This window comes from Coloeus monedula (genome assembly GCF_965178545.1).
Source record: "Coloeus monedula genome assembly, chromosome: 3".
NCBI lineage: Eukaryota > Metazoa > Chordata > Aves > Passeriformes > Corvidae > Coloeus > Coloeus monedula.
The window spans coordinates 91021619-91046431 of NC_138783.1; positions in this window are offsets into that span (position 1 = coordinate 91021619).

Below are 24813 nucleotides of genomic sequence, written 5' to 3' on the forward strand. Positions count from 1 at the left end.
ATAAGGGTATCTTTTGATGTGATAATTTGATTGTAATTTAATTTGAGTAGTGATTCCGTAAGAGCTGATTGAGAAAATAAATTTGTTAGAATGAAATAGTCTGTGTCTGATGCATAAACACTGTGTCGAAAAACAACAACAAAAAAAGTTCTCTGAAGGGACATACTGCTAAAGTGAGAGAAATACCGAGGGTCCGACCTGCCGGCTGCACGGCCCGTGCTCCCCGGCAGTGCCCCCGCCTCACCCCTGCTGCTGCTTGCCCGGCGCGGGGCTCTCCCCCTGCCCGCCTCTCGGCCGAGCCCGTGTCCGCGGCCCCTTCCATCAACCCCGAGAACCCTGTGTCACCGGGAAGGACGGCGAGATTAGAGCTCACCAAATGCCACCTTCTCCCAGAAAGGGCTGTGGCGGCTCGGTTTAGGCTGGCACTCGGGCGATACCTGAGCGCGTCCTCTGGTCCCGCGTGGCCGGTGCTAAGAGGGATGTTTCCAAAAGTTCAGTCTTGTTTCCTCTCTTTCCAAACTGAGGCTAGATGGGGGGGAGGTGCGGGGGGGGGGTGGGGGGGGGGCCAAGAGGGAGAAGGGGGGCTGAGCTATAATTTATTTTGACTCATTTTATGTATGTATTAATATTTGTATTTATTTTATCTTTATAATTTAAAGAAAAGGTACGTTTATTTTTTTTTCTGATCGAATATATAGAATAATACTTTCAGCATCCTACGTGCGGTCTGCCTAGTTCACCGTTTCTGTTGTTGCTGTTGCTGTGGCTGTTGTTGTTGTTTTAAGGTTTTTCTATGGGGTGTGAAGTGGTGTAGTCTAGTTTTGTCCTCCACTTTGCCACAGCGCTGCCATGCCTTCTTTGCAAACACACGCGCGTGTCAGTAGCGTTGGAGATGCCAATAGATGCACTAGCTGACCTGTCATATTTATCCTCCGGAATTTATTGCAATGTAGGGACAAGTGAATGACCGTCTCAACTCTCTTAATTTTGCATCGGGGAGGTTGTGGGAAGTAGAGAGCTGCATCTAACGCATCCACCCGCCCCCATTGATAGTCTGCTAGAGAATAAGGTTTTCTTTTATGATCCAGCTCGTCTGTGGCTCCTTCCTCACCTTCCTCTTCCTCCCCTTCTCCGCGCCCTCTCCCTCCTGCCTTGCTTCTCTACGTGCTATTGAGGCAGGGGTTAAACCCCCAGAAAACTGCTGTAGGAACAACAAGCATTTCTTCCTTTCAGATAGGCCTTGTGTCAGTCCATAAATCAAAGCCAACCTGAGAGCCGCGCACCGGGATGCATTATTTTAACACCAGCTCGTAGTAAATATCACCGTCGGTTTGATTTGTGAAATCCGAAAGGCCCTACTGACACGGAGGAAATAAGAGGCGGGGGTGGGGGAAGAAGCCAACCCAACAAAGGGAAAGAGAACCCGAAAGGGTAAAGGACGCTATTTCTTTTGTTCGTTTCAGCAGAAGCTGCTGGCTGATTTTGCAGCTGGGGAGGGAAGAAGGGCCGGGCGGGAGCCGGCGTGCAGGCGGCCCGGCCGGGCTCTGCTCCGGGGGCCGGGTACCACTGACACGTGAGGTGGGATCCTGTTTTCACACACGAAGGGGAGCAGTTGTATTAGCCGCGGAGAAAGTCTATTTAAATTTCGGAGCGGTATTTGGTTACTCGATTTGGATGGCAACAAAGAGCTAACGTTAGGCTTCACGCTGGTTTCTATTAAAAGGCAACCTTTGCGGGTTGCTGCCTCCGAAAAGCTGGGGGTTAGGCTGGAGGAGTAACGTGTGGTCGGAGGGACCGGCAAAATGTGCCCGTTCCGTGGACTTGTTATGCACAAAAAGTAAGGCCATGGGCGCTCCCCCCTCCGCCCCTCCGCCCCCTCCCCCGCCCCCGAGAAACTGAATCCTTTGAATGTATTTAGGAATTTCAGGGTTGTGAGTCTCTGAGATAGCAAGAGGTAGATAATAAGTGAGAGGGTTTGCGCTTAAGGGTTATATTGTTACACGTGTAAATAATGAAAATATTGTTATATATCTCCAGATCTCTTAATGAATTTAGTAATTGTATTCATTTATAATATCAGTGTTCTGTGCTTGGTAACGGAGTCGGCATCATTTTCCTCTTTTTTTTTTTCTCTTTTTTTTTTTTTTTCCCCTGCCTAAAGGAAAGCCAAATGTTTCACAAAGTTATGTTTGATCAGCCTGGGTAATCCCGAGATGTGATTATTTATAGTTTACATTTTCATATCCTGCAGTCCTCTACTATGCCCCAGTCTTCTCACTCACATCCCATCCTTCCCCCGTCGAGTCTGTACACAATAAATCATTTTCAGGTGTATTTAAAATAGTCATGCCACTGCTGTTGGTCTGCGTATTTTCCGAAATTTAGCAGAGAGCTCTACTTTGGTTTAAAAACGCAGCAGTTCTTATCGGAAAGTGATCTTTACAGAATCCTTATGCTTTAATATAGTGACTTGTGTTTGCACATTACAATGCTCATAACTTGTTTTGTATGAATGGTTTTAAATGGAACGTTTAGAGAATAATTGGTTCTAATATGAAATGCAGTATATACTATTGATAATTTTATCAATAAGTGTACTATTTTAAATAACTTTAACAATTAAATTTGGGTTTTTTTAAATTATATATTTGTAAAATATTTATCCTGTTGAAAGCAACAATACATTGTTGTATTTATTCGTTTATTTTTGTAATAAATGATCAACATCTTCAAGCTACAGCAAAATCGATACTTCTATATATTTGTACAGGGACACCTTTCTAAAGCGCAGAGATGCTCGTACCCATTTGGAAGCGAGTGTAAAGATTACCTCTGTAACTGGCAAGCTGCAGGACCAAACTGTAGGCGTGAGCTTCTTCGCCACATGTACTTTAGTTTGCTTAAGTTCCAGGGTAATTAATCAAACTCTAAAAGGGATGCAACAAGTCCCGACCTCGGAGGCAGGCGTGGGGCGAGCGCTTGAGGACAGGGACTCATTTTGTTAATGCCAGAGTTGGCGAGGAGCTTGGTCGCCTATGGCGAGAGGGATGGGTGGCTGGATGGAGCGATCGGAGGAGATGCAGGGAGGTGGTTATTGCCCCATCGGTGTTTTCAGTTGCAGTTTGGCACAATGGAGCGGGCGCAACCTTCAATAGGCAGCGGGAGCGAGGGGAGAGGAGGGCGGCGAGCGGCCCCGCAGTGTCAATGACACAGCAGTAGGGAGTTCTTTGGTTGAGAGGCTTTGGCAACACAAAAAGCTAAAGGGTGAAGACCGAAAGGGGGAAGGCTCGCCGCCCATCCCGTCCTGCCCGACACCAAAGGAGCAGCCTGGTCCGCGGCGGTGCCCACGGGGCCTCGCCCTCGGGGCTGCGATGGGACCGGCCTCCCCCTCCCCCCTCCCCAGCCGGGGCGGCTGCGGCGGGGCCGGGCCGCGCCACGCGCGGGGGAACCGTGGTGCCGCGTCCCCCACTCGCGGAAGGCCGGGCCGGGGAGCGCCGACGGGGCGGCCGCCGCTGCCCGTCTGCCCTCCGTCCCCGGCGGGCCGTCCCGGGGCGGCGGGCGGCCCGGGGGACCCGGCGGGCGGGCGGCGCGGTGCCGCGGCGGCAGCTGCCGCGGGTCCCACAAGTTGTTTTCCTCGTGGCGACCATTCAGCAAAACGCAGGATCCTTTCTCCAAGATTTAAATTTCGCGGATGAATTACCATACAGCGGTTGCTTAGCAACTAAATTCAAGCCGGGCTAAGAATATGCAAGCTTTTTGTATTCTCATTAATAAAAATGCCACTCTGACACAGCAACCTGACTTTGGATCACTGCAACTTCTGTAAAAGCCATAGGAGAATACAAACCGGCTCCTCCATTTAATTACAGATCAGAGTGGCTTGAAATGTGATGTTTTGTTAATCTATCTTCCTAAAAGCGATGTAAAAAATAACGGCTTTTCAAGAGCAGTGGAAAACTACTTTTTTAATGGAGCTGTCTCCTGGTGCTACTGATAGCTGCAAAGCAAAACCCTTTTTTTTCGAGTCACACTTTCAAGGAGCATCCCCCCCTTCCGTTTTGAGTTTCCTGAAATTAAAAAAAAAAAAAAAATTAAGACATTTGGAGCCCCAGGGGAAAAAAAATAAAAATAAATAAGCTGCAGTCGATTAGCGCATTAGAGAGGAGAGCTAGGGAAAAGGAAGAGGGGATTAAAAATGTCAAGGTGCAGCCTTTGCCAGGCACAGACCCACGATGCGGGGTGCAGTCTGTCCTTGCTCTGAAGCAGAAGTCTCTTGCGCAGAAATGGCTCTCTTTGGCATAAAGTGCGTGGGCACATCGGCTGGGGAGGGCGGGGGAAAAGCCTTCAGGGACACCTTGTTGAATGTTTCTCTCCAAAATTTATTTCCCCTTCTGCTAACATTTACTTTATATTGCTTTTAGATCGGCAGAGATAAGATCTTGGCCTTAGATTCTGGCATCTTACACCCAATCTCATATATATGGGAGAATGACCTCATCAGAGGAGGACTGTGTGTATAGATAGAATAATTTAAACATAGACTAGACACCTACATATAAATCTATATATAAAGACGTGTGTGTATGAGATATATATATATATACGCACATATATATGTGTGTGTATGTGTGCCTTGAGCAGTACCAAAAAACTTCCCTGCCAGCCCCGCAGACCCCAGGCAGGGCTGCCTTCCCCGCAGTGTTCGGAGGAAGGGCGGCCCCCCGGCGGGGCAGCGAGGGGAGCCCCGGGGCGCGGCTGCAAGCAGGGCGCTGGCAGCCAGGGCTGGGGCTGCCTCTCCGTGCCAGCCATCGCCGTTGTGTGGCGGGAGGGTCGCCTCGGGACCGGGCACCGGCTGCCGGGGACGCTGGTCGCTTTTGCTGATGGCTGGGGGGGTTGGTTGTGGTGATTTTTAGAGACAAAGAGTTAAATCCAAACTTTCTTCTCCCTTCTCCCCCACTGTCCCCAACCCCGAGATTGTTAAACTTGAGCCTGAATTGTATAAACCCCAAGCCACGTTAAAAGTTCAGGCATGTGAGTTTTTTCCTCCATCGGAGCTTGTCTGCAGGAGGCAAAGGGGATCTTGAAGGTCTGTCCGAGCTGTGCAGGTCATTGAGGAATCAGGGGTTCTCCCCCTCCCCTCCACCCCGGCTTCTTTCTTTCTCTTTTAAGGTTTTCTTTTCTCCCCTGAAAGGGGGATGATGACTTGAAGGGGGGCAGTCGAAGTGGGTAGGCACTTTCCAAACGTGAGCTTGTGATGGAGGGAGCTCTCTCTCTCAGCAGGATTGAGTCTGTACTCACTTTAAAACGTAGAACAGCAGACCAAAAAAAAAAAAAAATCCCCATATAACATATATTAAGGGAAGAAAGGCAGCAAAGTGAGAACCTGTGAAGACTAGAGTCCCCCTGAAACTCAGGCTCACCCAAAGCTTCAGCAGAGTGTTTTGCTTCTCTCCCCAACAGTTATAGGATGAGCATCACAAGGCTATAGCACAAATAATCAGGTTCCATTCCATTTTGCTTCTCTAACAGAGTTGAGATTAAAAGCCAAAATTCGAGCACAGCCCTTACAGAGCTGTTGAATAGTGCCAGTACATATGTTTCCCGCTCACATGTTGAAAACTGTACCTTCAAACATAGGCTTGTTTCTGATAGCTTGCATTTTTTCAACTACAAGGAGAAAAAAAACTAAACAGACCTTTTCTGAATTGTTCCTATTGCGCCCATCCTTGGGTGAAAAAACAGCATTACATTGGCTCTGTACCTTCAACATAAACAGGGAAGGTTTAGCAAGACAAGCTCACTGGCATACCACAATGGAGATCTTTATTTTAGATCCGGGGCAGTTCAAACCAGTTTGACACCAGTATTGAGCACCACAAAGTATGTGGTTTGGAACAAACTTTCCTTCGCATAGTGTGAAGTGGATTGTTGTGCTTGATGCCAGATGCTTGGCTACTCCAAGGTCCTCTCGCTGACTTTCTTGCAAGGCGCACGATACAGAGGAGGGTTTCCGCCCGCAGGGACAGTGCTTTCATATCAGACCACTGTGCCATGCCCTCCAAAGTCCAGGCATGGGGTCTCAGCAGAACTATTTCTTCCTCAAAAGGAGTCTAAGATGAGAAGGGGGAAAATGGATTAGAAAGGGGGAACCAGCTGGGGACTGTTACCCTCCCTGGTAGTAGGTCTGCTCTTAAAACACAATGTCAAGGCACTGCGATACGCATGTGAAATGACAAAGACAGATGCTATTTCTTCCTGAGGTCCACACTGAGTGGAGAAAGTCAAAGGGTTGTTGACTGTCTTTGGTATGGGGCCATTCTTTCAAATTGAAATGAATTGATTCTAAAAAGCAGGGACTGGCTAATGGGAAACCGGGTATGTCTGCTGTATTTATATGCATCAAACCGAAATTTAAACAACTTGAGGGAACGTGGGCTGTACCAACATTTTATATATAGTAACCTTTTTGTTATTAGTTTTGGAAATACTTGGTGCTACTTCCCTGCCACCACTCCATTACAGCTGCGTAGACAGCATTCAGTCCACACTACAGTCAGACAGGAACTGTTTGCTCAACAACTCCAGGTTCCATTTTCAACTGGAGTGCTAATGTACACCCTGAGCTGGTCACACAAACCCAGATGGCCTGATGTATGTAGACCATTTCACCAAGCAGTCAGATAAAATACAAAAAGTAACTGCATGACTGTAGAGTTTTGAGCTGAAGGGTCTGCTGAAAAGGTTGGCTTGGTTGTTTGGATTTTCCCTCCTTCTGTGTGAGTGCTCATGAGGATCGTCTAAAGCTGAGATTGGACTCATCTCTTCACCTCCCCTCCACATTCAAAACATTACAAATATTTACCAAGTACAAAAGATATGAGAAGTGCTGGGCATTGATCATTATTATATCCCTTCCCTGACAGAAAATGGGCCCAGGATAGGAGAGATGAAATTAATCTTTCTGGAGGGGAAAAAAAAAAATAAAAAAAAAGAGTTGATAAAGAATTGTTCAGGAGTAATATATATTTCTTTCATCTCCTGGAGCTCTCATTCAATGCAGGGGTCTGTCTGCCTGAGTGGGACATTTTTCAGAGAAATCTAATAGATATTTGTTTCAGAGTCCACACTAAAGCTACAGATCAAATGTAAGGTGCAAATTTCTCCATTTGTTTCTCACTCTCTCTCACAAGTATGCATACACACACATGAAAACATACACTCCCTTCTCTTCTTAAAATAATGAAACCTCCTCTCCCCAGTTCTCTGGCCTTCTCTATTTTATGCAGATCCATACTCAGATGTGTACCAAAATTTTTATCTCAGTTTGCTGAAATTGCCTAGATTGTCGAGGAAATTAAACTAAACAAGGAGATGTGTGAAATGTTGAACTTTAAATACCATCCACTACCTCGAGAAGAAGAAAATTAGTCAATAAATGCTCAGGTTTCTGCTACTTTTAGATTATCATAATTAAAATAATAATTTTATTAGTTTCTTTAATTTTTAAATGATTATGAGAATTCCCTCATGCTAATATGTGGGTATTTGAAAATAATGCCCTTTCCCTTTTGATTTTTTACTGAAGGACAGGGTTACGGTGTCTCCCCTACATGTTAATGCTGTATAGGGACGTGTTTAATTTTAAGAATGGTGTGTGTGTTCCTGTGAATACGAGGCAAGATTACTATATCATTCTCAGTAGCCCAGAAGAGGCATGTTTTACCTGAAGAACTGGGCTTGGACTGGATGCTGCTGTTGTTCTGGGTTTGGTTTTTAATTGCCCTGCCTATTCTCTCAAGTCAATATTAATGCCATACAGCACGGCTGAGGCCAGGGCTGAGTGAGCCCCGTCATTAACAATAGCATAAACAAAGGAAGGGGACCAGTTACCTTGACATTCGATGCCCGCTTTGTTCCCAAGCTCCCAACTGCATCCTGAAGCCCATACAGGGAAGTATTGCCTACGGGAATGAATAATCCACTCCAGCTATTGTCCCAATCTCCTGCAAAACAAAACAACACAACCAAAACAAAGATGACAACACACTCTCGCTCCGCACGGAGTCTGCGAATGGTTTCATCCCTTCCTGCCTTTCCCTGCGCTTTTCCTGGCCACTCGTGTTACTGACCCGCTCCCCACAAGCGCTGCCCGCTGTAGCCCACAGGCGCATCCGAATTTGCGCAAGCACTCCAGCCTCCTATTCCCCAGTTTTCTGGGGGCGTGGGGCTGGAGACACCCCCTCCTCCTATGCCTGCGCAGCCCGGCCGGATCCCTTCCGCGGCCGGGCCGCGCTCGAGGAACTCGGCGTTAGACGGGGCGGCCCGGCGGGGTGGGCTGCCCTCCAGCCGCCCCGGCCGTGCCCGCCCCCGGCCCGTCAGCACGCAGGGGTTCCCCCCTGAGGCGGCATGGCCTGGCCAAGGGGCAGCGCGACACCTCCACGCACCGCTGTGGGGATGCGGGGGGCGAACGTGACCCTCCGTGTGTCTGCGTGTATCCCCATTGTCCTTCCAGCTTCGCCCTCCCGGGGCGGTTTTCCAACCGCCCGGCCTCGCCCTCCCCGCCTGGGAGCTCCCGCTCCGTAGCGCCCTGTGTTTGGCAGAATAGCCCGGAGCAGCCTCCTCTGCTCACGCCCAGTCGAAGGAGCCTGCATGGAGTGGGAATATCTCTTTCCTCTGACAAATAATTAAGTTCCCCGAAGTCAGTTTTTCTTCCCCTTCTCCTACAGTCCCGTGCTGGCCGTCGGAGCAGAGGGATGGGCAGAAGTCCCCCCAAGCTTGCGAATGGCTGGTTTGACCCCGTCCTTCTCCTCACGGAGGCAGAGACGGGCCAGACCACGGCAGCGCTGCCATGGGGCTCGTCCCCGAGCCGGCCCCGCTTTGGAGGCAGGTTTTGCTCCCGCTGTGCTCGGAGGGGAGCCAGTTCAAGCCCCAGGAGCCCTGCGCCTTCAGCGGGCTCTCCGGGAGAAGATGAAGGAGACCTAGTAGCGTAACCCGAGGTAGAGCGAGGCCTGAGGAGACATTTACATCGATCCCATGCAGCCAAATCCATCCTCGCATCGTGTCTCTGTGTGGGGAGGGGAGAAGCATACAGCGGGTAGCGAAGGAGGTAGTTTGAACCTAAAGCCCTTGCTTCAAAGGTTAATAGCTCCCTCATCAAACGCTGCCAAACGCTACTGGGACGAAGAGAGGGGAGAAGAGGGGGGAAAAAAGAACATCAACATTACTGTGAATCTCAAAGCACTGAAAATAGCTCTGAGAGATCCCGAGGATCCGCCACCGGTCCTTTTTTTTTCCCCAGGACATAGGCATTAGGGAAAGCTTTTCTCGGATGTGCTTGTGAGCAAGGCCAGTGGGAGCTGCGGCTGCCTTTGGGGGCGAGCCGGGTGGCGGGGAAGGGGGGCTGCGGGCCGACACCGCCCCCGCCTCCCCCCCATCCCCCGCACCTGCAGCCTCTGGCTGCGCTGGGGACCCTGCTGCTGTCGGCTCTGTAACCATCCCCCCGGGCCGTGTCGGGAGCAAACCCACTCCCAAATCCTCCCCCCACCCCCGGCCCCCGGGCCGTGTTCCCACTGGGAGCCGCGGCGGCCGGGCAGGGGCCGGCCCCGGCAGCCCTTTATGCGCAGCGGTCAGCAGCCGGGTTGTGGGTTTGCAGCTGCATGCAAATAAATCCCCGGCAATAATCTAATGCCGGTGCTGCCCCGACGACAAAGTGCCGACACAAACGCAAGTGCTTTTGTTTGGTTTTGACCACCTAGGTCCCGCATCCAAAGAAAATAAATAAAACTAGGGAGGGAGAGGGAGAAAGTTGGTTAATATGGGTGTTTCATCCAGCGAAGCCTGCTTTTGTGATATACGAGAGCCGAAGATTTGTATCCTGCACTTCCTCGAGACCTGCACCACTACCCGTCCCAGCTGGAGAAAACGATTCCACGCGTGATGAGCAGGAACGAGGTGTCTTGCCTAGCCGACCGACCTTAGCTATTACGTTCACACGTGGAAAACGCATCTCTTCCCTCAATTTTCAATTAATTACAGCTGTATTCGATATAGGAGGGGGTGGGGTGGGGTGGCTAATTGGTGCACTACCTTCTGTTGCAGGTAAAAGGTTTTATGTTTGTTTTACTTTTCTCCAAGAAAGGTCTGTTTGCATGTATATGGTAGGGTGGTTTGGTTTTTTCCTTGCTCATCTCAAGCAAAATCTGAGCAGAGTCAACGGGATGAAGTGGAATTAAAAAAAAAAAAAAAAAAAGAGAGAGAGAGAGGGAGGAAGGGGAGAGTCTTTGAGAAAGAACTGGAGTGAGAGAAGGAAAAAAAAAAATCAAACCGCAAAAAAATCCCAGCAACACAATTCCAGAGAGTTTGGGAGGGAATAGAATTTCCCAATTGCCTTTCTGTGGACTGGCATAAAAAAAAGTCACACTGAAGGCTGGGGCGGGGGAGAGCTTTACTTTTGCTAAGTGTAAACCTCTAAGGACAAGTAATACTTGATGATGCCTGGTGCCCCCCGGGACAGGCTCACCCCAAGGATTGGCCGGAGGCCAAGGGGCAGGCAGGGCAAGGGTGAGGCGCCCAGCCTGGGGAGAACCGCCAGTTCTCCCTCTCTCCCGCCCCTAACTTTTGTGAAGAGAGGTCGTTATCGTTGTGGAAAATCCCGTTTCCCTGGCAAAAGAGAGGAAGCTCGTCTCCAGCCCCTCCCCGTCACCAGTTCCCACTGGGGGTGCGGGCAGCCAGTGCGCGGCCCCTCCAGGTCGACTCCAGCTGTCACCCTTTCCACTTGAGCCAGTGCCCACTCCGCTTTCGCCTTCTACCGCTCTTGGAGGGGATGCTCCCCTGCAGCCACCGTGCTGGGCACACACGGGCCGCCCTGTGAGCAGCTGGCCAAACGGCAGCCCTCGGGCCTCCCCTCTGCACATCAACACTGAGGGCTTTCCCAGGCTTTGTCCGGCTGTCTCTACTCTCCCTGGCCTTGCTCATCCCCAGCTTCCCCCGGCACCCCTAGCACCCAGGTCCTGCCAGCAGATGGGCGGCCGGGGAGCGGCACGGCAGAGAATAACCCTCCCCTTGGCGTCTCGGCTGCCTCTCTGGGCAACCCGGCTTTTCCTGCCCTCAGCCCTGCGGCCGCCCCTCTGGCCTCCCTGGCATTCACAAAGCCCGGCCCAGCTGTCGCTTGTCCCCTCGGGGAGCTGTTTTCTTCTCTTCCCTCTCCCCAGATCCTCCTGAACGTGGGATGCAGTCTCCCCCCCCCCCCCCCCCCGAGAGGACTCTGTGGACCCCTTCAGCCTCGCTGCCCACCGCTGCCTCCTTGTCTCCGCCGCCAACACAAAAGCCCTGACCAAAGCGGCCAAGCAGACACGGCACAGCAAAGCCTACGCCCGCTGCCCTCCCCGTAATGCGAACTCCGGAGGGAAGTCTCCCTGCGGGGCTGCGCTCCTAAGTCCCAGACTCTCTTAATCTTTGCAGCTTTTGGTAGGAGAAAGAGGAGTTTGTTACCTAAGTTGCCCCTCGCACCTTTGTGTGACCTCACACGGGCACCGGGACATTATGCCGGTTTCTGCCACCCAAGAGGAAATCTCTGAGCAAGAGGGCCGTGGGCTGGGAAGAGTCTCTGGATCATCCCCTTCCCTACACCCCATGCACAGCCTTCTCCCCTTCGTCTTTGAAACTGTGTTTGAAACAGCAGCTGAAACACAATTAATTGTAACTGATTAACATGGATCAGTTTTGCCTCCGAAGCAGTTTAAGTCATTTCAGCAGCCATAATAATAATTAATTCATTAATAAGTACTATTGGTGTTTCGTCACTAACGCCAAGAAAAGTTTCCCTGAGAAGTACAGGTGGCAGGGAGTGTTAAAATGAAAACATTTGCATGCAACTTTTTAACCAGAAGGGAAAGCACTTTGGTTATATTTGGAGACATGTGTCTCACACATTTCCCCCTTTTTTTGTAAACTATGTAAGAATAAACATTACAGCTCTGGGCTTTTAATTTCTCCAGATGGAATCATAAAGTACCTAGTAGATTTTTTTTAATATACATACTATACAATTGAGGAAACATGTCTGCTTTTCCCGATGAGGACCGAGAAGCAACTTAATTTGAAGGCATAACTACTGAACCACATTTTGAATAACACACTCGGACAAGTTCACTTTAAAAGGCAGGAAACCACTAAGAGCAGAGCACTGAAAGTTGCTCCTTCCATTTGAGCTGCAGTGGAAGCTCACCAGCCTGACCTTCACATACACTTTGTCGTTTCGCACACACGTACAGAAGTACACACGCGCGGAGGTGGCAGGGTGCCTAGCTGCGCAGGGGGCTTTTCCAAGGCACTCGCATGCCCGGAAGGCTCCCCCCGCTCTCAGCAGGATGAAGAGACTGCTCGGGATTCCACCCCCGGCGCGACGGAGGAGTCCTCTGATCCGCGGGTGACGTGAGAGATCTCCTCCTGCCCCCCGGCTGAAGCAAGGGGTTCACTTACCCTCCCGGCGCTCCTCGCGTGCGCACCCAGCAAAGCGCTCTCGTGCAGGGCAAAAGGAGAGAGGACGTCTCGAAACCCCACCGATCTTAGGGATCCAGGCGTGCTGAGGGGGGCAGGAGCTCCTAGGCTGGGCGAAAAATAATAATAATAAAAATTGTTATAAACTGTTTTTAAAAATCCAAGGACAAGTTTTTTTGCTTTGGGGGGGGGGGGGAGAGGGGGACGGGGGGGACGGGAGACGGCGAGAGGGGGTGTTGGTGATGGAAATTACCAAAATACCCTACTCGTCTCCCTAAATACTCAGTCTCCCCCTTCCTTCTCCCCAGCTCCCCCCCCCCCCCCCCCCCCCCCCTTTCTGACTTACATGTGTTTAGAGTAATGGCAAGGAGCTCCCCACTGGAGCCCTGGCAGAGGGTGCGTTTAAAGTGGGGATGATTTACTCCCCCCGAGCTCGGGTCCCGCGTGTGAGCCTCCAGCCCCGTGTCAGCTGGGCACTGCAGACAAACAGCCTTAAATATGCATAAGGAACAGTTCGCTTTCTTAAAGGAGAACTTACCCCACCGGAAAGTTCACAGCCCGACAGCAGGCATGGGATGGGGGTGCGGCGGTGGTCTTTGCGCCGGGACAGCCCTAACCCCCTCTTCAGGTGATTGCCTACACCCTCAGCGACAGGGCTAGCGACACCCGGCCGCCTTTCGGCTGGGGACCGGGCGGGGAAGTGTTGACGAGTAGGTCATGGACTCAGTGAGTTGAGGACAGCAGTTTCATACACCGTCCTATCCCTCCTGTCCTTGGCCGGGATGGGCGACGGACAGAGTCACGCACCTAGAGCAGTCCTGCTCCGGCGGACCCCCGTGGCAGCCACTGACCGGCTGCCCGAAAACTTGGGGGGTTCCTTCCACACAGAGGGGAAACGCGGAACTACAAACAAACAAACAAACAAACAAAAAAGCGTTCGGGGGAAAGTGGGTCTAATTAAACACCCAGCCATCAGAGCCCAGACAAGCTGTGGACATTGCATGAGTAGCTTTTTGGAAAAGAGAAGTATAGCAGGGGAGGGACGAGAGAGTGCCCGTGGGTTTCGCCCAGCTCCCCGGTTGGGAACCGGCCGGCGCCTCCTCCCCGTTCCTGACAGGATGTTCTCCCGGTAGGAAGGACGGCTACGCCGGGCCCCCGCTCGCCCACTTGCCCCCGACTTTGCCCTGGCGGTTCCCGAGGGCCAAGCCACGGCGGTGCGGGCAACCCCGGGCGCTCCCCGCGGGAAAGGGGGTATGCCGCCACCGGGCGCCGCTTCCCCCGGGCCCTCCGCGGGGCCGACTCGCCGCGTTTCGGACAATAAGAGGGTTATTTCTTTTATTATTGTTATTCTTTTTTCCCCTCGCCGCTATACACGTGGTTGTAAAGTCTGTAGCGCCATCTAACGGGAGGCGGAGGCCGGGCCGCTCCGCGCCGCCCAGCGCAGGGGGAGAGGGGCTGGGGTGGGCAGCGCTCTCGGGAGCGAGGAGGTGCTCCTGGCATGAGGAAGGGCGCATATCCTGTGCATAAAACCTGCCCGAAAGGTCCTTTGTAACCCGGCTGGGGGTTATCCTCCAGGAGCTTCCCCCAGCTCCTGCGGTTTTATTATGCTGTTGTAGTTGCAAAGAGCTGGTAGAGCTACCTTTATTTTGGGGGGTGGGGGACTAGGGAGGATGAATGAATAAATTCCAGCAGACTCTTACAGAGTTGAGGGTGGAAGCAGAGGACCTCTCAACCCAGCACGTTTGACTTCTTTCCCTTTATAGGGAGGTCAGGGAGGGCCCCAACCAGCTGCTGTGTCTTACAAGTGAACGGGGCCCTCATTCTGCTGCTTTAGTATCTTTAGTATCCCAGGAAGCTTTTTGTTTCCAAAATTTTTGAGCACATGCTAATTTTTTACGGTTAAATTATGATGCTGCCCTTTTGACAGGGCATTTCAGCCATGCCTCTGTCCACATCCAGATGGGAGGCATTTAACTTGGTCACCCCAGTTCCGCTAAGTCACTGCATTAGTTGCTCAGATTAGGAGACTGTGCACCCCAGGCCCATGGCATGAGCAGCAAAAAGAAACAGAGACTCTCCACAGTGTTTGGGCTCATTTAAGATCACATCCAGTCTACAGGTGACTGCCTCACTTCAGCTCTTGCAATCTCTGAGGCTTCAAGTTAGAATTAGAGAATGCAGGTATTTTTGCTGAACAGGATGTAAGTTTTTCTTTAGGTTTGAAGTTTTCCTTATTTCTGCTTCTGCATTTCTGTTAGAGGTACAGAATGTGAGCTAAGTATTCAAATACTCATGCCGGTTTTACTGTGTTTACTTAGATCTTCTGTACATGCATGTTGGCAGGGAGTCCCAAAGAAGCACAGAAATCTTTCTGTCCATACCTCAGGTGATAAAATGGTACTGTAGCCTTTGACTAGCAACAACTATATTTGCATGAGCCACTCAAACTGTATTTGTTTTTCAGCCCAGGTTGTACAATGTCTTTGGATGCCACTTCTGCATGTGGCAAATCCTATGTGACTCAGAAGGCCAGGCTAAATTTGCCAAAGTGATTTTGGCGGATCTGAGTGTCACTGACATTGATTGACTCTGAACTGCCACTACTAAGGGCCAGCCCAAAAAGAGAGGTTTTAGGCTACCAAGTCCTGTGTGAGATTCTGACTTCCTCCAGACACCAGTGGGGAGATAAAGGCTTAAACTGGAGTTACCAATCTAAATTTTTGGTGTATATTTCAGACCTCAGTCTTAAAACTCATACTGAAATATTTACTCTTTATTTTGGCGTAACATCTGAAACACCTTTGATGGCACTTGCATCATTTGGAAATCAGATTCATCCACCTACATTGCCTATGCCTTCTGAACAGAAGAACAACTAACTGTTTTGAAAAACCTAGACCTTAAAATTCAACTCTGAAGTGCCCTGATGGCCAGAAACCAACATTTAGGTGCTCTTTCCTGCTTTATTGTAGGGAACAAAAACTTCCTACACACCAGAAGGAATTTGAAGTGCAAGGTGACCAGGACTTTATCCTTTCTAATTGTGCTGTACCATAGGCCACTACATAAACTAGACAATTAAGCAACAGTAACAACTGCTTGATCAATACTCCACTGCTTGGTCAAATTTTATCGGGTTTTGCATTTTCAGAGGTGAAAGTGTGATTCATAATTCCTGTCGCATGTCATTTTCTGACACCTTATGAGCATCAACAATTAAAAATAACACAAGTTCATTCCAGTATCAAAATAAGTTTCGTAAATAAAAACTAAACTTTACATGAGAAAAATGAAATAGCATACTATCACTGAACTGGCTTTACAGACAAGAAAAGATAATGTGTATGTCAACAGATAGGAATAGATTTTCATTCTTGACTCTGGGAATGCTCCTCTTCTTTAATGATTGGGAGGAAGGGCAATTTCTATCTATGCTGAATAGAAAATGCATTTTTGGGTTTATGGGCAATAGACAGCCCCTAACAGTCAAGCTAGAATATCTCAGAGTAGGCATGAAAAATGAGACACATTCCAGTTCATTAGCCACCTAGGAAGAGTTAGGCTAGAGAGGTTTATTGCTAGTTCCACTGAAGGATTTACATGTCTTAAAAGTTAGTTGTCTCAGTACTTAACTTTCACGTGCCTTTCCCTAAGACTGGCATCCTTGATGTTGTGTTTGGCATCAAGGGCTCACTAGACTGTGAATTGAGAAGGTGTGTACAGACAAATCTTTTGTGCCTTATCGAAAGCCATATTGTCCAGCAAAGGACAGGAACAGCAAAGAAGCCCAGGATTGTGGTTACATTGGGAAATAGCAATTACTGGTTTCAGCTGAGAGAATTTTTTAAACTAAGAAAGGAAAAGTTTTCCTTCCACTTCTACATGAACAGCAATGGAAGAATAGCTACCCAATGTCTTTCAGATGGAGGATTCCTCATGCTTGTTTACTTCACAAGGACTGCAAATCCAGAAGAATAGCACACGTCACATTTTGCTGTCACAACTTCCAGCTTAGGAAAGGTCTTCCTGATATTGGTGGTGGGGACCTACTTTGAGCTCTACAGTAGCAGATGTTAATTTGTGTCTGTTGGGATGGGACATAAAGATTGTAATTCAACGTCAAATATGACACCTATTTTCTCTTGCTATATAATCTAGAATAACTTGTGGGTTTCTTTATTACTCAAAGGAGTTAATCTTTGGTTTTTAAATTACTTCAGTGTTGTGAGTTTTCTCATACTTGAAAAATATGAACAGTTCCTTGAGCTGATTTAACACAATGCATTTCCCAAGTCAGTCCCAGGAGGGCCACAGGCAGGATTGTGAAGAGGCAGAATCTGTGGCATGTCAGAGGTACCTTTCACTGTGCAACGAATGGGGCTGAGCCCATGATAAGCTTTTGAGCTCAAATTTTCTGAGGTTGTGGCGGCAGGTTTCTGTTCCTCCAAAGTCCTTTTGATCAGTCATTGGCGACTTATGTGATGGACCTCTGTTTTTTGGTGGTTTAGCTTGTTTGTTTGGTTGGTTTTGTGTTGTTTTCTGGGGGGTTAGTTCTGATTCAACCAAAAAGACTCCTCTATCAGAACCAAAGGCTTCTCTCATTGTTCTTTCCATTCCAGTGTAGAAAGACAAGGGGCCAAACCCTTTTGGAGTTCTAGTAAAGCAAGGAGCATACATTTTCCTTTGTACAAAATTGAAGCAACTTCATCCACATGAAGGTATTTAATTAAAACTGGAGTCTTTTTCAGAAGTGCTAGGGAATAAGTAGACTCAGTGGGTGCTCAGTCCCTCTGTAATTCACAGTACTTCATGTAGATGCCAATGTTTTGACTTGGCTGACTATCTTTAATATTTGGGTTTAAAACTTTTGGCCCATGTGTTCTGTTTCCTCAGGGCCCTCTAATCTTTAACTTTTACCATAGAAAAATCTTAATGTTTTCAAGGTTCCACCTTGCTAGCAATATGGTTTGAATCAGATACACTGCACAGAGACTATTTTGATTTTTAAAAAGAACAACCTTATGGTTTTATTTCTGCAGGTATGAATAAAAGTCTGATAGATCTTGTGTTTAGAGCTTGCCTTTTCTTGATAGCAGACAGCATGAGGACTGTGATATGGATCAGCGATACAACATGTTTTTCTTCATTAGAAACACAACCCCGACATTAAAAACAGCCTGCTGAAGAATCATATTCATTTAGTAATCATGTAATTTCACAATCAAGGGGTTACTATCCCTCCCCCCACCCTGGCCTCCCTTTAGAACTGCCCATTTTTGGACAACATCTGATACCAATAAGTTCATGATACCTATTTCTAAAAGCAATGCCTGCATTTCAAATGGGGCTTTAGCAGCTGAGTTATCAGATCCATCACTAACTGCAGATGCTATTTATCTTCACTAACTTTAGCCATATACCAGTTAATGTGCAGGCCAAGTCTCGGCTCCCTCGATATCCAACGGAGAAAGACGAAGGGCAATTCGTGCCAGCTAGCTTAGGCACCTACTAAAGGGAGGGATGAGTCACCTTTTGAAGCTGCCTGCACGGCTCAGTCAATTATAGCAGGCAGACAGGCAGTTAGCTTAGTTCTAGCATACCTGACCAGATGGCTGAAGTTAGGGTAGATGGGTCCTGTTCGACCTATCTCTAGGCAGTGCAGATAAGGACATGCTGCATTCATCACTGGCTCAGGGTTCAGGACTAGTCAAGAGGTGCTGTTATTCCTGAGTGTCAGTGTGTTTTGCCTATAACAAACAATATCTCTCAGACAGGTTCAGGAAAAATGACCCCAGGCTATAGCGCATTTGACCAATTTACAGTGATGCCAACTGAAATGCGGTTTTATTTTGGCACCCTTTATTTGAAATCCAGGCTGGAGTGACTCTTAGATGCAGGTCTTATAGATTTTCGTGACAGGGAGAATTGAACCCTTCAATTTTGTTCAAACATTTTCTGCATAAAAACATGAATCTAGGAGCCAGGCATTAAACAAAACAAAGACCTCAAAAACCCAAACCAAACCCAGGAAGAAATGAATATAGGAACACCTTTTCACGTGGTTGCAATGGATTGAAATATAACCCTTTGCCCTCGTCTGGCACACAGAACTTGTATAGAGTTAAATCTACACCATAATAAACTCAATTTTTTCTCTCATTTTCCAGTTAGGGAGACCCCATTAAACAGGAGGTATGAAGGCAAGCGAGATGCTGGACTGGGAAGTGGTAGAAGAAACATACATACACCAAAGAATTTTGTGTGTGTTACATGGCTCATGCAGCAGCTGGAGCCGGTGGTGGTGGGATCAGTCACATTTAGCTTGGGAGGGCATCAGGCTGAGTCAGTCCACACCACAGGGCTGGAAACAAGCAAATTGCCACAGTTATGGTGCAAGCTGGAGACCAGACAGGTGAGTCTCAAGAGTAGAGCATGACACAGAGAATGGCTGACTAACAGTGGCAGAAGAATAGCCAAGCACCTTCAGAATAATATATCTGAGGGGAAGAGGAGGGGAGCTGTTGCTATTATTGAAAATTTCACTCCAAGGACCTCTCTGGAGAAACGGCAGAAGCAGATGGACCCTGTGGGTAGAGAAGACAATACCTACCTGCTCAGCTGTAAGTACTCCATATATATGATCCCAGTTAAGCCAAGGGGTAATTTCCTATGGCCTCTTGCAAGAGGAAGAACAAGTCTTTAGCTCTGCAAGTAGGTTTAGCTTCAAACTGGCAAAGAGCAGCACTGCATACACATGAAATGGAAATAGACAAATATCCTAGACAACTTTATTTTCACTTTTGATTATGTTTGACTAGCAGGTAGGTAGTGAATGGGGCTTTTTCTCTATCTAGGACATAGCCAGTCTGAATATTTCAGACGGTAAAGTTCAGCTGAGTAGTCAGACAAGCCTGAGAAAGATGTTTTAAATTTTCCATGAAAACCCACGTTCTTCCTCTTACATGACTTAAGCTTCAGAATATGGCTCCAGCTTGAAATTAGAAGTTTTTTCAAGATTTGTGTCTTTCAGTTTATGTTCGGCAAACTAGCAATAGTTTGGAATTGAAAAGCTGAGAAAATATTTACTAAACACTGAAGGAGACCTGCAGTCTTCTTTCATAATACAAATTCCTCCCTTTAATCTCTCCCTCAGATATTCAGCCACAGTTGAGCCCACACACCTAACTTGGACTAGCAAGACCTCTTCTTGTCACAAACACATAGATTTGCTTTCAACAATGAGTCAAGTTCAGTCTTAAATGCCATTAGGTGCTCACTGTCCACCACAGCAAGACTGATGACTCTAACAGCTAGAAAATATTTTCTGCTTTTGCCGATTTCTTGTGGTTGGCTTGTATCTTTCTTCTTTTCTTTTTTCCTCCAGTTTGACAAGCCAAGTTATTCAGATCTCTTCCTGTTTCCTACTGGTCAAGTTGGATGTTAAGGAAAGGTTTTTCACTCAGAAGGTGGTTGGACACTGGAAGAGGCTCTCCAGGGAAGTGGTCACATCATCAAGCCTGCCAGAGTTCAAGAAGCATTTGTACAACACTCTGAGGCACATGGTGTGATTCTTGGGATTGTCCTGTGCAAGGCCAGGAATTGGACTTCAGTGGTCCTTGTGAGTCCCTTCCAACTCAGGATATCCTGTGACAATCCTATGATTCTAAATTATGTCATTCACAGAATATTCCGAGTTGCAAGAGACCCACAAGGATCATTGAATCCAACTTTTAAGTGAATGGTCTGTACAGGGACCAAGTGGGCAACCTTAGTGTAGTTGTGCTTCTGCACAGCTGAAATTGAGCTTTCCTGAGCATGGGTGCTCAGAGCAGCACACAAGGTCTCCTCAGATTTTATGCTAAAGCATTAACACTTTCTGATATCTGTCTCACTGGGTTTTAGTTGCCTGTTTTGTTGTCTGGGTCATACTGTAGCACAAGAATCACTTTGCATAGCATGACTAGGTATTTCTGTTTACTTACAAGGTTGGAGCACCTAGGGGATATTGTACCGCTGGCAGTAACTTTGCATTTAAATTTTTTGTTTAATCTTTACTGGTTTTCAAAGTCTTGATATGCTTTTTATTTAATTAATGATACCTCTAAATGCTGCATCTTTAAAAGTTTTGAAGTCTGTACTAGTATCATGATTGTTTATGAAAATATGAAACAAGATTTGTCCCTACACTTAGTTTGATGTGCCTTCCTAATTGCTTCTGTCCAGTCTTGCGATGCTTTTCTTTTCAGCGGTGTCTGTATGCTGTGAGCCAGATCCTTATTACACTCACAGTTTTACTGCAGAGCTCCAGCGAACAAATAACATCTTCTGTGCTGCTGTGCCAAAATCTGTAGTGAAACACAAGAGAAGAGTATTACACTGTTCTCCCTGTGTAGGATTATCATCCAAGAAAGCTTAGCAAGACTTTGGTGTCATCGTTTCTGTCACATTTAAGTCCATTCCTTGCCTACGACCTGGTCTTTCTTTTAAAAGACATAACCTAATGTACTAGCACATCTCTTGGAATGGTTACACAATCAGGCTTTCTTTTTTTGTCTGGTACATAGATTCCCAAAACTTTTGGCCGCTCAGACCTGTAGGAGCACCAGGTCTCTTTCACATTTTATTGCCCACACTCTGCAATCTATTTGACTTTATTAATCAATTCCAAAAGTTTACCAAACTTTGCCCTTTTAAAATGTAAAATCTTATTAGCAGAGTCACTTATTTGTTCCATTTAATTAGGAAGTCTCAGTCCCTGATCACTTGAGCCAAGGTCCTTTTTTTTGTTGTAGTCATCAATTACCAAAACCAACTCTCAATCAACATTATTTTTTAATCATTCTGTGAAAATTTTATTAAGACATTTGCAGATTATTACATCCATAAATATCTGGATTCTGTCATTTTTAGTGGTGGTTGCTCTTGATCCATATTTGGGGAGGTAAAAATTTCCCTGCATGATACAAACTCAATAGAACTTGTCTCTCTAATGGCATCACTGATCCCTTTACACATAACTAGAGGAAAACCAGGGAGCTTGCACTGTCCGGGTACTCTCCTTTACCAGCTTTCCCCAAAATTATTTTAGCTGGAACAAACTCTGCTTTTTGCATGCTATCACTTCTGTGTATCCTTCTTCGCAGTATTTCATATTATTAATGCACAGTTCTCTGCCACCACCTTCACCTTTATCTCTGCTTTCCTGAATAATGCACGTGCTTTGAGACCAGTGTTCCAGCTGTGATTGCTATTCTGTTCTGTTACGAGTGTATACCTGTCCTACCTAGTGCCCTGCCAGCATAGTTTATGTTCTTCCCTTTTTGGTACCTATATTGTTGTTAAATATTTCTCTACCCCATAACCACAGTTTTGTCAAGACCTGCACCTGACACTCACTGTATTGCCACCTTGGAAGCAGTTCTATTCACAGTTTGCACTTTATTTCTTCTTATTTCCTGCCATTCTGATCACTTAAATTTCTTTATTCTTTGGCATACCCTTGTGAACCTACACTTTCTCCTCTGGTGTACTATGGGCATGTGGAGATTATTCAAGTCTTTGACACTGTACCCTTCATTTCTCAGTTCAAAGCTCTGCTTATCAGTTCTGCCAGACTTGCTTCTAGAAGGCTGTTTCCACAGTTGCTTAGGCAGAGTCTGTCCTTCAAGAAGGGTCTTCCTTCAGTAAATACATCCCAATGGTCAAACATTGCCAGTCCTTTGGCTATCTGTTGATCTTTTTAAAAGCACTCTTATTTTTGGCCTGGTTTTTATTTCTTATAGTACCAGTAAATGCTAGACCCTAGTGCTCTCTTTAAATAAGCAACATTAAGAAGGGAAAATTAAATATAATGGCATCAACCCAAAATCTCCAGTAATCTTCAGTTTTAAAAGCAAACTCCCTCATGCAATAAGCCAGTCCAGAGAGATAACTGAGCAGCAACCACAACCAGCAGTGAATATTCTGTTCCACACCCCTCAGGATTTCTTGTCTATGTAGAAAGTTTTGCCATCCTTGCCATGTCTGTCAGAAGCATGAAAACGATTGCCTGAGGTAGACAGAAAAATATCAGGGCAAAAAAAGTCTTTTTGCTGGTTTATTATTTTGTTCATCAAAACAGTTCCACTGAGGTGGTTCTGTTGACATTATATCAGTGTAGGTTTGCTGGAAAACCCTTTCACATGTAATAGACGGGGTCTAATGGAATAGCAGAGAGCAGGGACTACTCCATGTCTGTTCTGTTTTGGAGGGTGATTCAGCAGGAGTGGCTTTAGAACCACATCAGTTTTGGGTAGAAATGAATGTGATGTGATAAAGGGCAGAAATAGCCCCCATAGACTTGAAAAAGGTTGCAGAGGATGCCCTCATGGATATTCTCTGCTCACAGAACTTCATCTGGTATCAGCATTCTTGAGCCGCAGGCTCAACAAGCTCAGCAGCCACTTCTGACAAGCTAACATTTTGCGCATGTTAGACTTTAAAAAAAACTACTTAGAATATGAGTGACTTTTCATAACAATGGCAAACAGGTAAGGAATCAATAAATGTAATTGTAAGGGAGCCTGAAGAAGTAAGGTAGTCACTCGACTTGGGCAGATAAAACACGTTCAAGGTTTGCTTTCCCTTTTCATTCCTCCCTCCCTTCCTCCTTCACTTCCGCATTTTTCCTCTCCTCTCCTCTCCTCTCCTCTCCTCTCCTCTCCTCTCCTCTCCTCTCCTCTCCTCTCCTCTCCTCTCCTCTCCTCTCCTCTCCTCTCCTCTCCTCTCCTCTCCTCTCCTCTCCTCTCCTCTCCTCTCCTCTCCTCTCCTCTCCTCTCCTCTCCTCTCCTCTCCTCTCCTCTCCTCTCCTCTCCTCTCCTCTCCTCTCCTCTCCTCTCCTCTCCTCTCCTCTCCTCTCCTCTCCTCTCCTCTCCTCTCCTCTCCTCTCCTCTCCTCTCCTCTCCTCTCCTCTCCTCTCCTCTCCTCTTCTCTCCTCTCGCCTCGCCTCGCCTCGCCTCTCTCCTAAAAGACTCATATTTCTGTGGAATATGAGATGACATGGTTGATCTAAACTCACAGTAAAATTTGATTGAATGAAGTACAAAAATGTATTGGCACTATAAGCAGCTTTGTATTGTAATGAATTCAGAGCTGATGTGTGAATTTAGAAAAAAGCTATGGTATTTCTGGAAATGCTAGCCTTTTTTTTTTTTTTTAATGCAACAATTCCTGTTAGTTAAAATACCACTTAAAGAGTCAAAACAATGTAATTTTGTACATGATCACCATAAGACGCATATGCTATAAATATTGAACAAAATTCTGTGAGGAAACAGCCCACTTGGTATACAGATCTCTGAGTTATGCCTCTAGGTTTAACAGTAAATTAGGTGAAAGGAAGTGCTGGCTAGCCATTGAAAACAGAGTGCTAGGAGTGAGTAGTTTCTACATCTGGTCCAGTTCACTCTAAACTTCAGAAAAGTGATTTCAACTCTCAGTATCTGTAAAATCAGAAATGTGCTAATATTTTCTGTCCTCCTGGGCCCACAGAGGGTTCTTTGAGAAATCCACAACACACTGATGTACATGCAAATCACAGCTGTTGAATAACTGTGATCAACATAGAAACAGACCTGTGAAGACTAGAAGTAAGTTGGCCATTAACCACATTTCTGTCAGCTATCTCTGTCTACTCAGAGACCACTCTGCTTAAAGGGGTTTGAAGAGCATGTTTCAACCAGGGTGTTGGCTCCCAGGGCTGCAGCTGAAGTATGGTCAGCCAGGTGATGTGCTGGCCTTGTCTCTTCCAGCCCATCTGAAAGGAGGCTCTGGACAGCTGTGGTCAGCTTCAACCCCTGGCCCCCACCCTGTTTTCCCCCCTGCTTTTGGCTGCCAAACAACTGTATGATTAAGCTGAAGAGTGAACATCAGAAGTTCAGAGAGGCTGAGACTCTTTAACTTTAGCTTAGACATACTACTGCAGCTTGATGAAGTTTATTTCCTACAGACGGCTCCAAAATTTCCACCTGCAGGATTTCCCTCTCAGCATTTTTCCCTAGACAGAACATAACCTACCTATTTTTACCTTTAGAGGCCGAGGAGGAACAACTAAGCAGAAAAAAAATCCATCCATCCATCCATCCATCCATCCATCCATCCATCCATCCATCCATCCATATTAACTACAAAGATACCAATTCTGGCTCAGCTTGTTCTCTGGCTGCTAATCACTAGAAGCTATGAGAGTGTATCAGAGAACAACGGCTGCATTTTTTGGCTTTGTAATTTTTCCTAAACATCTGCTATTAGTCACCATCAGAGGCAAGAGTCTAGAGG